General features: G+C 46.2%; 1 long non-coding RNA gene across 5 annotated transcripts in view; it reads left to right on the forward strand.

Annotated features, from left to right (window-relative positions):
• Window positions 1-5,577: 5,577 nt before the first annotated feature.
• Window positions 5,578-14,689, forward strand: part of LOC137207958 (uncharacterized) — a 29,681-nt gene continuing 20,569 nt past the window's right edge. For 4 of the 5 annotated variants that reach the window (XR_010935396.1, XR_010935394.1, XR_010935395.1 and 1 more), the window contains exons 1-2: window positions 6,020-6,866; window positions 12,904-13,702. This is a non-coding gene — a long non-coding RNA (uncharacterized lncRNA). Of the gene's footprint in view, window positions 5,713-6,019; window positions 6,867-12,903; window positions 13,703-14,689 lie in introns of those variants that run through there. The other variant, XR_010935398.1, reaches the window with a different exon arrangement.

Here is a 14,689-nt window from a genome sequence, read left to right on the forward strand (position 1 = left end):
TTTACAGGTTATGCTCTGATCATAATCCAACAATATTAAAACAAACCATAAAAAGATATTCAGGCTGGAAGTGTTCTATGTTTTGATCGTGGTGAAGTTTACTCCAGCGGACACATTTGTCCAAACTCACTGAGCCAGACGCTTAAAGTGGGTGCATTTTATTGGAGAGAATCCGCTCCCGAATAACTCCCATACCAAAGTAGAAATCAAAGCTAAAACATTTGTAGGAAAGAATGAAAAAGAGAAGAGCTCTCACCCAGGCCTGAGGAAATGGCTAAGCTGGACTTGGAAGAAAATTCTTGTTTTTAAACGCCTGCGTTCTTCCAGAGGAAAGAGCAATGGGAAAGACACTTCATGCTTTAAAAATAGGGTAGGGAGGAAGAATTAAGTAAATGAAGATAAACTGGGAGAGAGAATTAATAAAGATGAGAACCCAAATCAAATATGCACGCGGTTGGTGTCTAGAAGATGAGGTTTTGAGAGGAGTTAGTGATGTGAGAACACAGGTTAGGGAATGTATTTCTCCATTTCAGGAGCTGGAAGGCTTTTAGGTAGGAGAGTGACGTGTCTGGAGCGGAGCTGGCTCTCACTCAGGGAGGGAAGCGGCCGGAGGCAGGGAAACTAGAAGCTGAGATAGAGAGTCTGTATGGCCCCTCCCTCCTCCTTCTCCTGGGCTCTAAGCACCTCTTGTCCTTTTCTGAACTATTACGGAGAGTTTGGGTGCTAGCTCTGTCCTGCCTCTGGGATGCACGAACCAGAAATGAAATTGTGAGAGGGTGGATTCATCTTCCTAAAGCCCCATCATAACTAAATACATTCGTGATTTGGTGGGGTCCACGATGAACTTGTATACTGTCAGGGGGAGGCAGGTGGAGTGGCCAGGACAGGCCTGTCTGGATTCTTCATGATGGGAAAGGCGTTTCTCAGAGCGAGTACAGGGAGGGCTGCAGGGAACTCTGGGATGGGAAGGACCAGCCCAGCCAGGTCCCTGAGGACCTTGACGGTCCAAGGGACATGACAAGGCAGGAAGGTGGGAGGAGAGCCAGGTATGGAATCTTGGACCAGTAGGGGCTGGAGCAAATCCCCTTGGGAGAAGGCCATGGGTGGTTTCTGGCTGATTGGCTCAAACACCCTTGGGGGGTTGGTGTCTCACCTTTAATAAATGTCTTTGTCTTCCTCAATCAAAATCTCACTGGGTGTAAACATTTCTTGGAGTATAACCTACATAAGAAAAGTACCCAGATCACAAATGCAATCTTGATGAATCATCATGAGATGAGGTGGGCACACCTGTAGCCAGTCCTCAGCTCAAGAGACAGCATCACCAGTAAACAAAGGCCATCAGGATACACTCTTGGGGGGAGGGGGCACATCATCATCTTCAACGTAAGGGAGGTTGGATCCCAAAGAGCCTCAGTCTCTCCCAGCTGTTTCACATGAGTATCCTACGTGCAGAGTTTTACATACCGGATTTCCGGAAATGGACCTGGTGTTTTCAGGTTGTAGTTTCATCTTGATTCCACCCCGCTGGGCAACCGGTACTCCAAATCACAGACTGTGATGCTGGAAATCTGGAAAAGATGGAGATATTTGTTTTAACCACCGGAAGGAAAGCTGCCCAGAGAGTTGTGCAACTGAAGCAGGAGCCCAGCTCTCATGATGAGAGGGAAGTCGGCCAACAGTGGGGACAAAGGACTCATAGGTCCCAGGATGGCCACTGTGGCCTGGGAGCTGCTTCCTGGAAGCCCTGAATGGGCTGGGACCTGTGGAGGGGGCCGGGGAGGGCTCAAAGGACTGGTCTGAGCTGGTATTAAAGTTGATCTGTGTCAGAGAAACTCCCACCATGACATCAAGGACAATAAACCCCACCTTCCACCATCCCAGCCTCTTCTTTCCCCTCCCTTCCTCTTTCTCTCTCTCTCTATTCTGCCTCAGTAAGAAAATGGATTATGGTTTCTGAAGGTAACCGTTTCCTCATCCTCCCCTGTGGACAGCCGAGCAAAGAATTAATTTAGATTTTTGCAGTGTCGGGGCCTCTCTCATTAAATTAGTCCCACTGTCTCTTGGAAGCCCTGGTAACTTAGTTTAATGATCTCTTGTTCCCTATATCCTTGAAAAATGCTTCGTGTGTGTCCCAGCACGGGCAATCTTAAATCTGTCGGCAACTTTGCATTTTCCTTGTCACTGGCCCAGCCTCCAAGACCCCATCACCAACCCGCCCCCATCCTCGGCTCTGCTTGAGGCTTCCCATCTTCCCCTATCCCTTGCCTTAGTTTCCCATTCTGTCTGTACTTCCTTGCCCACTGACATTCCCATGTTTTTCCTCTCCTACTAAAAGCCTGACTAGACCCATCATGTTTTTTTTTTTTTTTTTTTTTTTGCGGTACGCGGGCCTCTCACTGTTGTGGCCCCTCCCGTTGCGGAGCACAGGCTCCGGACGCGCAGGCTCAGCGGCCATGGCTCACGGGCCCAGCCGCTCCGCGGCATGTGGGATCTTCCCGGACCGGGGCACGAACCTGTGTCGCCTGCATCGGCAGGCGGACTCCCAACCACTGCGCCACCAGGGAAGTCCCCCATCATGCTTTTTTTTTAAAACTGAAACAATGTTGATCATTATGCTCTTATCAAGCCATTGCCTGTTGGTTCACATTTGTCAAGATGGGACAGGCAGACGGCAAGGGACGTCGGGCTTCCCTTGGCCTGTGCAGGGTGAATAACGAATTAGCAACCACTTCATTCCCCGACACATAAGGGACCTTTCATTTCTTCACAGGGGCCCCTGATTACACGTGGGGGAGTTAAGAATTACACCCATCCCCTTCGCAGTCTGGAAAATTCAAATGAAGAAGAGGGTTTATGTCTGTTCACAGACATAAAAGTGAAAAAAAAAAAACTCTATAAAAAACTCCACCCAAGGGCTTCCCTGGTGGCGCAGTAGTTGAGAATCTGCCTGCTAATGCAGGGGACACGGGTTCGAGCCCTGGTCTGGGAAGATCCCACATCCTGCGGAGCAACTAAGCCCATGTGCCACAACTACTGAGCCTGTGCGTCTGAAGCCTGTGCTCCGCAACAAGAGAGGCCGCGATAGTGAGAGGCCCCCGCTTGCCACAACTAGAGAAAGCCCTCACACAGAAATGAAGACCCAACACAGCCAAAAATAAATAAATAAATATTTTTAAAAGCCAAGCATTTGAAGCCCTTTTTAAAAAAAAAAAACTCCACCCGATGGGTCCTATTGCATCTCAAACCTCTGCAGACTCTGCCTCATGTAAATGTCTGTTTTGTTTCCCTGAGTCTTTAGGCAGTCCCTAGAAATCAGTTTCCTGGGGCCCAGCGGCCCGTGGAGAGGTTGGAAAGCAAGGAGAAAGTAACCAGCACATGGCATGAGGGGACAGTGAATAACAGAGGGTCACCCCAAGCAGGCAGTCAGGAAAGGCCACTGTGTGAAGCCACAGCTGAGCTAAGGAGTCAGTCATGGGGACTGGGGTCAGTGTCCCAGCCAGGACAGGACCTGAGTGGACGTCAGCGTGAGGAGGATGGTCACAAAGGAGCCGGTGAGCCAGGGCTGGGTAAGCAGTGAGCAGTGAGGCTGGTGATACATTCGGAAAGTTAGAAAGACTCCAGACCAGGTGTAGGGACTTGTGGGCCTCTGTGAGGAGTCTGGGGGCGACTGGAACTGGAGACATTGGGGGTTTTGAGCAGAGAAGGGACCTGCTCCAGAGGTTTTCACAGGATCCCTGTGGCTGCCATACGCAAAATGGCCTGTAGGGGGCGAGATGGAGACAGGGGGACCAGTGAGGAGGTGTGGCAATCATTCAGGAAGAGATGATGGGGAGACGTGTCCAGGGTCAGTGGAGGCGGAAGAAGGGTCGGATTCAGGATATATTTTGAAAGTAGAACGAGCAAGGTTTGCTGATCAGTTGAAAATGCTGTGTGAGAAAGGAGTCAAGAACAAATCCAAGGTCATTCTACACAGTTCCTATGGGGATGTGCTCAAAACATGAGAATTTATTAACTGTGATCCATTTGCAATTAAGAGTATATTGGCAGATACTTTAAGCTTCCAGGCATTCTTTAGAATGTTCTAAAGATGAAAAACAAAGCTTCGAGTGTGACCCACACCCATCTGATGTTCATCCTCCGACCCATAAGACGTGTGCTTTAATATCGAACATGAATCACTGAACTTGTCCTCTGGCTACTTATGTGCTGGGAACCGGCCAGACTCTTCGTTACAAATCTGAAGACCGTCTGCGTCAGCAGGGAGACAGGATGGTAACACAGGAAGATGGAGTGTCTTGGGATGAGTAAACCAACGTAGGTTGTCTAGCCGCCCTCATCAACAGAGGGAGGAGTCTCGTGTCCCCCAGCCCCTGGCTGGGCGCAGTTGACAGCACCCAGACTGCAGTTGTAGTTGGTCAGTTCCGTGGGGAAGCAGAGCCTCGCTGGGCAGAGTTGCTCAGCTGTGCCCGTCCAGGATTGCAGATGCCATGTGGTCCAGAGAAGGGAGGTCAAGGAGATCTCCAGAGAGGAGTAGACATGTGGGCTGGACTGGACGGGGATGGTGGAAGAATGAGGAAGGGGATCCCAGAAGGAGAAAGAAGACGTGCAAAAGTGCAGCTGGCAAGGCTGGAGGGACCTGTTCTAGACAGTGATCAAGGAAGATGTGAGAGCCTGGAGTCACTTAAATCCATGAAGGCCATTTGGCTGCAAGTGACAGATGCCCACCTCAACACAAACAGGGATTCAAGGGACAGCTCCACGGGATGTTCTCAGGCACAGGGAGGGCTGGGGACCAGGTGTGGAAAGGACACTTCCAGGGCCACCCCCAGGAGGTCTCAGCAGCACCAACAGTGGGGCACCCTGGTCCAGGCACTGCCTCTGGAATCCATGACCCCACCATCCTCAGTCTTGGGACTTGTAGGCGAAGGAACCACAGAGCTTTTGCAATCTCTTGATGTGACAGATGAGGCGCTGGAGGTCCAAGCAAGCCACTCAGTGTGGCCAGCAAGTGGCAGAGGGAGGGTGTGTATCCAAGCCCACAGGTTCCCAGAGTTTTGAATTTTCTCCTGCAACAGAGTTTCCCAAACTTCAGGCATCCCGAAGCTACCTTCATGATTTTTATCATTTGCATTATACCATCTCTTCTATTATTTATCTTTAAATCTCTTCACTTAAACTTTTTATTCATACATGTCATGGTCTAATACACATTGAATACTCTTACACTGTTGAAAAAAAAAGCACATTCATCTGAGAAGCATCCGGACAATCTTTGGAGGTGCATGTGCTGCATTTGGGAAACGCCGTACCAGCTCCTTTTCACTCAGGAGGATGACACAGACCGAATATTTGTTCTGTTGAACAACAAATATTTGTTCTGTTGAACAACATTTGTTCTTCTGTTTGAAGAAAAGCAAATAACCTGAGTCCAGGGTGGCTGGAACGGGTGGCTGAGGGGAAGATGCGGGGATGAGGTCAGAGGTGATGGGAGTTGAGATGGCAAGAGCTTTTCCTTCCAGGGAGCTGGGAGCTGGAGGAGTGTTTTGGTAAAGGAGGGACGTGATCTGATTGACGTTCTGGCAGGAGCCCCGCAGCAGCGGTGGGTGAGAGCAGCGCAAAGGCACGAGCAGGGAGAACTCAGAGGCTGGAGAAATGATGCAGTTGATGGTGGTCTGGAGCAGACAATGGTCACGGAGGCGGAGAGCGCAGGTTGGGTCGGGTATCGTATTTTGAAGGCTGAGATTTTTACCTTGTGCTGTGCGGTCACTCATGCTGGGCTTGGAGCAGATGGGAGATGGGAATGCTTCTGGTTGAGTGGGTCTTGTCACAGGTACACATCTTCCCATGGTCACAGGGACCTGAGACCCTCCCTTCCCTCTGTAAATGAGTTAGCAGGTTATGGGGTCAGGGACCACCCGGCCCCTGTGGGTGGGGTTAGGCTGTTGGCCACCCCTCTCCTCCTCAGGGAAGACCTCTGTGGGGCGTCCGCTGGGCACGGTCCCCAGGGGCCCGGGGATTCGCTGGGCAGCGGGAGCAGGGACATCCCAGAGCGCGAATCGCTGCAAGGCGGAGGCGGGACGTCTCTCGCTGCCCTTTTCCAACTGGCCGCAGCGGACTCCTCTTTAGTGGGTGGAAGATGGATGATTTCGTTATTTGTGGCCCTCTCTATCGATCTGGGAGTTTGGGCTAAAGCGAGCGCTTTCCCCGCGTGTGTCGCCTTAGCTGACTGTTATTCATCACGTTTAACCCTTCATTCACCTCCAGGAGCCGGGCCCCGGGGCGGAGCAGCTGTCCCTGACTTGACAGTTTTTACTCTTCAGGGGCTGCGGGGAGGGGACCGGGCACAGGAAGGGACAGGGCTGGGAGGGAGGGTCCCGCTCCAGGTGGGCTGGGGCAACTGAAGCTTCCACAAAGGCAAGAGGACGGCTGGCCGATGAAGGGAGATTACAGGAGGGACCCTCGTGGGGCCTCAAAGCCCGGCCCATTGCCAAGAAACTCCCTCAGGGGAGGAGGAGACGGAGGCAGAAAAGAAAACAAACAGCCGGAGTTCTGTGCCAGGGGAGTGTTGCAGCTTTTAATTCAAGATGAAATGTGTTCCTGTTTGTGTACAACTCATTTTCCTCCCAAATGAAGGGTTTTGTCTATCACTCGACTGTTTCAATAGCAACTGAGTCTCCCTCACTGTAATTAAGCTAGCATGTGCCTCTCTAGTTGGGGAAGCAGGCTGTCTGTGTTAACATGTTGGGGAAGCGGGCAGGCTTGAGTTGCTGCCCGGGTCCAAGAAGGAAAAAGCAACAAAGAATGGAAGAGAACACCTCCAAATAGAGACTTGGCTCCCGCTGGGATGACGTCTTTTGGAAACTGTGAGTAGGTTTCCCTGAATGAAGGGCCTCAAGATTCCTGGTCTCATCGTGAGAGCAGAGAAGAAGAGAAATTAGTGTCCAGAGACTCTGGAAACTGGAGTCACACATTCACATGCCTCTGGGGCCGGGTGGGAGGTGTGTGTGAAGACGGCGGGTGGGCTGTAGCTTTTCACACGAGTGCGTTTTGTTTGCTTAGTAAATACATGGTAAATCCTTCAATTCCACACGCACAAATGCACTTATGTTTTTTCTTGAAACATGTGGATCTCTTAATTTAACTTTTGTGAGTTTTTTTGCTTTTAGTAGAGAGACGGTAATTTAATCAATTACCACTAATTTAATGGCTTAAAACAACAGCTATTTATTATCTCCTAGTTCTGGAAGTCGGGAGTCCAGCATGATGGTTGGGTTCTCTGTGAAGGGTCGTACCAGCTATAATCTAGGTATTGACGGAGGCTGTGATTCTCATCTGGAACTCGGGATCCTCTGTCAAGTTCATTGGTTGCTGGCAGAACTCATTTCCCCCTCATGCTTTCCATGTGGTCTTTACCATCCTCAAGTGGGCAAAATGGTGGGCGAGGTCCTCCTCATGCTTTGCCTCTCCATGCCTTCAGTCTTCTGCTTTTCAGGGCTCATGTAATTACATTGGACCCACCTGGATAACCCAGGACAACCTCCCTACTTTAAGGTCAGCTGATTAGTAAGCTTAATTACATCTATAGAGTCCCTTTTACATGAAAAGGTGGTCAACATGACTAATTATCAGAGAAATGCAAATCAAAACTACAGTGGGGCACCACCTCACACTGGTCAGAATGGCCATCACCAAGAAGTCTACAAATAAGTGCTGGAGAGGGTATGGAGAAAAGGGAACTCTCCTATACTGCTGGTGGGGGTGTAAATTGGTACAACCACTATGGAGAACAGTATGGAGGTTCCTTAAAAAATTAAAAATAGAGCTACCATATGATCCAGCAATCCCACTCCTGGGCATATATCTGGAGAAAACCATAATCTGAAAAGATACATGCATCCCTATGTTCATAGCAGCACTATTTACAATAGCCAAGACATGAAATCAACCTAAATGTCCATCGACAGAGGAATAGATAAAAAAGACGTGGTGCATACATACAATGGAATATTACTCAGACATTAAAAAAAAGAATGACATAATGCCATTTACAGCAATTTGGACCTAGAGATTATCATACTAATTGAAGTAAGTCAGACAGACAAAGACAAATATATGATATCACTCATGTGGAATCTAATTAAAAAAATGATATAAATGAACTTATTTACAAAACAGAAAAAGACTTACAGATATTGAAAACAAACTTATCGTTACCAAAGGGGAAACGGTGGGGGGAAGGATAAATCAGGAGCTTGGGATGAACATACACACACTACTATATATAAGATAGATAACCAACAAGGACCTACTGTATAGCACAGGGAACTCTACTCAGTATCCTGTGATAACCTATATGAGAAAAGAATCTAAAAAAGAATGAATATATGTATATGTATAACTGAATCACTTTGCTGTACACCTAAAACTAACACAACATTGTAACAACTATACTCCAATACAATTAAAGTCCCTTTTGCCATGCAGTGTGACATTATAATGGAAGTCACATTAGATGGTGACAACTATGGGGGCCAACTCAATATTGAGATGATAAAGCACCTGATAATAAAAGGGCAAAAAATCTGAAAAGACATTTCACCACAGATGATATATGAATGGGACTAAGCACGTGAAAAGATGCTTAACATCTTTGTTGATGCAAAGCAAAAATCACTATATGATACCACTACGCACCCAATTATATTGTTAAAGTGAGAAAGGTTGAGAAGACTAAGTGTGGGCAAGTACTTGGAGCATGTGGAACACTCCTACAATTCTGGTGGTAATTCGGATGGTATTGTTGCTATGTAAAAATAGTTTCAGTTTCTTATAAAGCTAAACACACACTTATCGTTTGACTTAAATTCTCACTCCTCAGTATTTATGCAAAAGAAACGAAAACATACGTCCACATAACGATTGGTCATCAAATGTTCACAGGAGGTTTATTCATAATAACCCCAAATTGAAACACACAAATGCCCATTAACAGGTACTAAGTGAAGAAGCCAGACACAAAAACTATGTACTGTATGATTTCATGTACACACATTTCTATAAAACTCAAAATCAAAGTGACAAAGAGTAATGGCTTCCTGGGTCTAGTAGTTGGGGGAAGAGATTGATTGTAAAAGGGCAGAGGGGACCTTTTTTGGGGTGATGGGATGTTCTATATCACGGTTGTCATGGTGGTTGCATAACTGTGTTCATTTGTCAAAACTCAAAATTTTCACTTAAAATTGGTGCCTTTTATTGCATGCAATTATACTGCAAAAAAGCTGATTTTTAAAAGCAACTTTCTGTCATTGCCATTAATGGAAAATCCGTGCTCCCTGCCAAATAGCAGGCAACCATAAAAAGAAATACAGATATTTTGAAAGTGTATGAAAACAAAGACATCTCAATTTTGAAAACCTCTGCTCAGGGTCTCAAAGGCTACAAAGTGTTAGAGGGGACTGGGGTCTCATCTGAGGCACAGGGTTTTCTAAGTGCACGTGGTTGTTGGCTGAATGAATTTCCTTGTAGTTATAGAACTCATGGCAGCTTGCTTCTTCAAGGCCAGCAGGAGAGCACCTCTCTGGCTTCAAATCTCTCCCTTTAGAGAAGTCCTAGGCTCTCTTTTAAAGGACTCATCTGATTAGGTCAGACCCACCTAGGGTCATCTCTCTTTTGAGTAATTCAGGTTCAACTGATTAGGGACCTTAATTACATCTGCAGAATCTCTTCATCTTTGCCATATACACACAATCCTGGGAGTGAAATCCCATCTATTCACAAGTTCCACCACACTGAACGGTAGGATGTTATACACTAAGAGGTGTACACACTAAGGGCAGAAATCTTGGGTGCCGTCTTAGAATTGTGCCTACCACATAGGCTCCAATAAATTTTGTAGAATGAATAAAACACTCTCTCTTCTCCAAATCCTTTATTTAAAAGGATTCTTTGCCAGGAACTCTTTCCATCTTTCTTTCTTGATGCCATTTTTGCTTGTCAAAACCTCATTTATCTTTTGAGACCTGGCTCAGATTCCCTTGTCATTTATGGCTTCCTCATTGTCTCAGGCAGATAAAGACTTGGGTTCACCTTCCTCACCTTGAGTCCAGATGGTTTATTATTTGTTAGCATTATTACGTATAGACACGTACTTACACATGAATGGGATCATATGGGGCACGCTGCCTACGGTGGACACTTTCTTTCCTCCCCACTTGCCCTCACCTCTGCTATCTCCATCTCCAAAGATAATCTGTATTAAAAAACAAAATACATATCCTTCCATGTTTTCCTTTGCACTCATACAATCCCATAATCTTACAGAGTGCATCTCTTCCACACACACACAGATGATAAAGGGCATTTTGGGGGAGTGGGGAGTCACTGTTTTACATAAATGGTGTTACACACTTTTTGCATCTTGGTTTTCTTACTCAATAACTTGCAGAAACTTTCAAGTCCTCTCTATAGCTGCAATTAAAGTTCATTCTTCTCATGGCTCTGCAATATTCCACGGGATGGATATATTTGCAAAGTACTCAGCTACTTCTCCAGAAAAGGGAATTTGTTTGCTTCTGGTTCTGTGCCATTTGAATAATGCTACAGGAAGTATTTCTGTACCTACTGGTACAAATAGGATGGATTTCCAGTAGCTCGAGAGCTTGGTGTATACATACAGTGTTTGTACTTTTAAAAAAATTTACTAAATATTGCCAGACTACCTTCAGAAAGGACTAATATTCCACATTTCTACTAGAGTATAGGAGAGTGCACTTACCTCTATAGCCCAGCTAGCAATGAGATTTATAGCCCTCTAAAATTTTTGCTAGTCTTCTAAGTACAGTCATAACTCACAGCTGGATATGAAATGTCCTGACTGCTAGTGAATTCAAACATCTTTTCCTTATTCCTTTCTTTCCTTTACTGTTTTTCTTTTTTCTTCTCTCCTTTTAATATTGGGATTTGCACTTCTGGAAAGAGCAAATGGTCTCTTTATAACCTTTGTCCCTTTCTCTGATTAACTTAAGAGTGCTCTGTAGACTATAGAAATTAATCCTTTATTATTTGCTTCGCACATAATTTGAGACGTATAGTTTTTATGTAGACTGTTTATATAATACGTACAAAATTTATTATTCAAGGGAATTCCCTGGTGGTCCAGTGGTTAGGACTCCGCGTTTCCACTGCAGGGGGCATGGGTTTGATCTATGGTCGGGGAACTAAGATCCTGTAAGATGCGCGGTGCAGCCACAAAAACAAAATGAACAAAGAAACAAAAATTTATTATTCAAATATGTCTTTTTCTTTTTCACCTTCTGGATTCCCATTCTTGATTTGTAAGTTCTCCTTTACAGATTCTATATTGTACCTTATGTTATCCTACCTTTTCTTTAAGATTTTTTACTTTTCACAATGAAGTCTTTAACTCATTAGAATTTAACTTTATGTGAGGCACGAGATGGAATCCATTTAACTTTAATCCTCTTGCATGGGGGAAACCTGTTTTGCTGGCATCGTTTCTTAAACAGCTCAGCCTCCAAGGGATTCAAACTGTCCTCTTATGTTTCCTGGTAGTTTTGGGGGGGCTCAGCCAGAGAAGCAGCCCTGCCAGAGCCCTGAATTCTGTTTTCTCCACAGGATGGTAAGTCTTGGGTATGAACTTTTTTCTCTTTAACCAGCTTGAGTAAGCAGAGCGAACTGGAATGCTTCAGGTTGTTTTTTTTCTCCATTTCACATTAGTTGGCATCCACTATGTTCAAGGCTGAAGAACAATGTCCATTCTATGTTCACTATTTTTTGGTGGAATAGGAGATAAGCATGGGAGGTCCTTGTCAACCAGGAAAAGTATTCCCTTCAAGCGAATTTACTGAGGACAGGGACTCAAAACTCAAAATAAATGAGGGGAAGGAGGGTGTGATTGAGACTTTAACTTCAAAAGTCAAATGGAAAGTTTTAAAGGAAGTATATTTTCTTACACTTAACAAAACCGATGCTTTAACTGCAACCATCCACTGATACTTAGAACAGAGAATGAAGTACTGATTCGAGAGGTGTCGTTTTCCTGCAACTTTCCTGCACCTCACATCTCATGGTCAGTTTGAACAAAGGAAGTTCAGTTTTGCAAAATATTTCAGGGCTGATTGATTTCCCCAAAGGACTCTTAACTCTTTCATAGCACAAATAACTCTCTTTGAAAGCACTCATCGGCTGGTGCATTGTTAACTGGTCTAACTGCCCTGCTGCCCTGTATCCATGGCTTCACAAGCTGTTCTCACCCAACACTCATGAAATTCATGAGAGGCTGTAGCCTTCGCAAATTTGCGTTTGCACTTTGAAACTGGGTCTCATTTACTTACATTATGTAGGTAGATGTTTTTGTGTCATCCTCAGAGACACTGGCCTGTGAGGACATGGCTGTGGCTGATACAGGGGAGACAAGCTGGTGTGAATCGGCGGGGGTGGACTTGAGATTTTATAAGCGGTCAGTTCATTAGTGGGCACTTTTGGACTGTGATGGCTTCGTTGCTCTATACAACTTTGTAATAACTCTGGGGACTCAGTTGATAACGATTTGGAAGACGAGGACTCTTTTACACAAAGCAACTATAATCTATGAGAGGGGAGAGAAATACCAGAGGACTGCTCTGGTTGCTCGGAGAAAATATTTTATTTTCAGCTGGGAAGCTCATTGGGCAGTGGTGATGGGGGATCCTAGGGGTGGGAAGAGCAGGCTAAACTGTCCTTGAAGGATGAGTTGGATTTGGACATGCAGACGTGCTGGGAGGGCATCCTAGCTAAAGGAAACAGTATGAGCAGATGGTGAGGAATGAGGGGACATGCCACACTGCTGCGTGCTGTGCACACTGTCCTGAGCTGTCACTCACTATCTATCTCTTTCTGTAGATCACGAGCTCCCGAAGCCTGGGTCTTTATCTGTTCTCTGCTGCATCTCCAGGGACCTCAGCTGTGACTGGCACATAGCTGGTCCTCCTGATATATGTGCAGAAGGAATGAGTGAAGGCTCAGAGATCTGCCTGTAGAGCAGGAGATTGAGAACCCTTAAACATCCCCGGTTCTAGACCGGATGATCTGACTCTGTCATTTCGCAGACCTTCCTCCCGTTGCTTTTGCGGCTGGTTCTGAGGCTGCTGCCATCTGTGGCCAAGTCTGCTTTGTCAACAGCAGCAGCGCTGCAGAGGGGCTCGGACCCGCTGATAGAAGCTCCCGTTCCAGCGGGTGCCTGGCTGATGCCCTGTGATGATGTCACAGCCACAGATCCTGATGGCAGCCGTGATGGTAACGGTCCCAGCTACCCCAGCCGTCTCGCTTGATGGGGCGACCAAGGGCCCACAGATTGCTCCTGAGTGCGCCTCTCTAGTGACAGATGATTCTGAAACCAGCCCGTCTGGTTTGATCCGGAGAAGAAAACAACAAATATATGTATTTTTCCTTTTTCCTTTTGGCGGAGAAGTTGCAGTCATCTAGAAATCATTTCAAGGTCATCCAAATGCCTGAGGCCCCGCGGACACGGACTCCTGAGCATCGTCTCCATCCTTGAAGGACAAGGTTCCATCTCTGCATCTCCAGCACCAGCGCAGGGCCTGGCACGAGGCAGAGCTCAAAGCAGGGAGTGTCTGTTGACTGCCCAGGCGAGGTCAGACAGGAGCCGGCCCACTGGCCTGTAGGACGTCCCACAGAATGGGTGAGTGTGACTGTTTCCTGGTAGATTAAGGCCGAGATTTCTGCAGAGGGAGCCTCATAATGTCCGCTCATCTGTCATTGGGATGTCAGGTTTGAGTCCTTGGTTAAGGTGGTGTTCACCAGATGTCTCTGTTGTATAGAATCCTTTTCCCCTTTGTAATTGCTAAGTAACGTGATACCTTGGGATCCTGTGGCTATCCAAGGATGTCCCCAAATCTTTCCCCCAATGGTTTTGGGGTTCACTGATGGTCTGCACTAAGGTTGATTACACTGATAGTTGCAAATAATGACTTTCCACCTCTTTCAACCCTTGTACATTTATTAGCTGGCCTTCCTCCATGAAGGAGAAGGGTCTCTTCTCCTAATCACTATTTTCAGATCACTATGGACTAGGATGTTTTTTAGTCCACGTATTCACATCCATTCCTATAATTGTTTTATGTGCAAATATTCCTAAATTTGGCCACCAGTGGGAGTGTTACCCAGCAAGGGCTCACTGCCAGACACACATGGAAGCCAGGACTGTGGCACTGGCTTTTGAGAAAGGAAAGAGCCTTATTGCTTGTTCAACCAGCAAGGAGACAGGAGGCAAGGCTCAATTCTGTCTCTCTGACTCAGGGTGAAATTTAAGGGGTTAGGGGAATTTCAAATTGGAAGGCGATTGGCTGGTCTTAAATCAGTCCATGTAAATTACTCGTGCTGCTGGAAGCTAGATCTTCTTCATTGAAGGATTTCCTGCTTCCTAAAGGGCTCTGGTGGCAACATTTCTTTTGAGTTTTGCAGACTGAAGATTCTTGGTTTGGGGGTCATCCTGGAGACATGGATTCCTGTGTTATATGTGCACAGTGCTGTCTCTGTAAAATCACTCAGAGTTTGATTAATCAACCTATTTAAGGAGACAAAACCAGTTTAAGCTGGTCAATGTTTTATGAGCCGTTTCCATTCCTTTTTCTTTGTATATTCCTCAATCTTGAGGGAAATAAGGGCT

The sequence above is a fragment of the Pseudorca crassidens genome, chromosome 15, assembly GCF_039906515.1.
Source record: "Pseudorca crassidens isolate mPseCra1 chromosome 15, mPseCra1.hap1, whole genome shotgun sequence".
Taxonomy (NCBI): Eukaryota; Metazoa; Chordata; class Mammalia; order Artiodactyla; family Delphinidae; genus Pseudorca; species Pseudorca crassidens.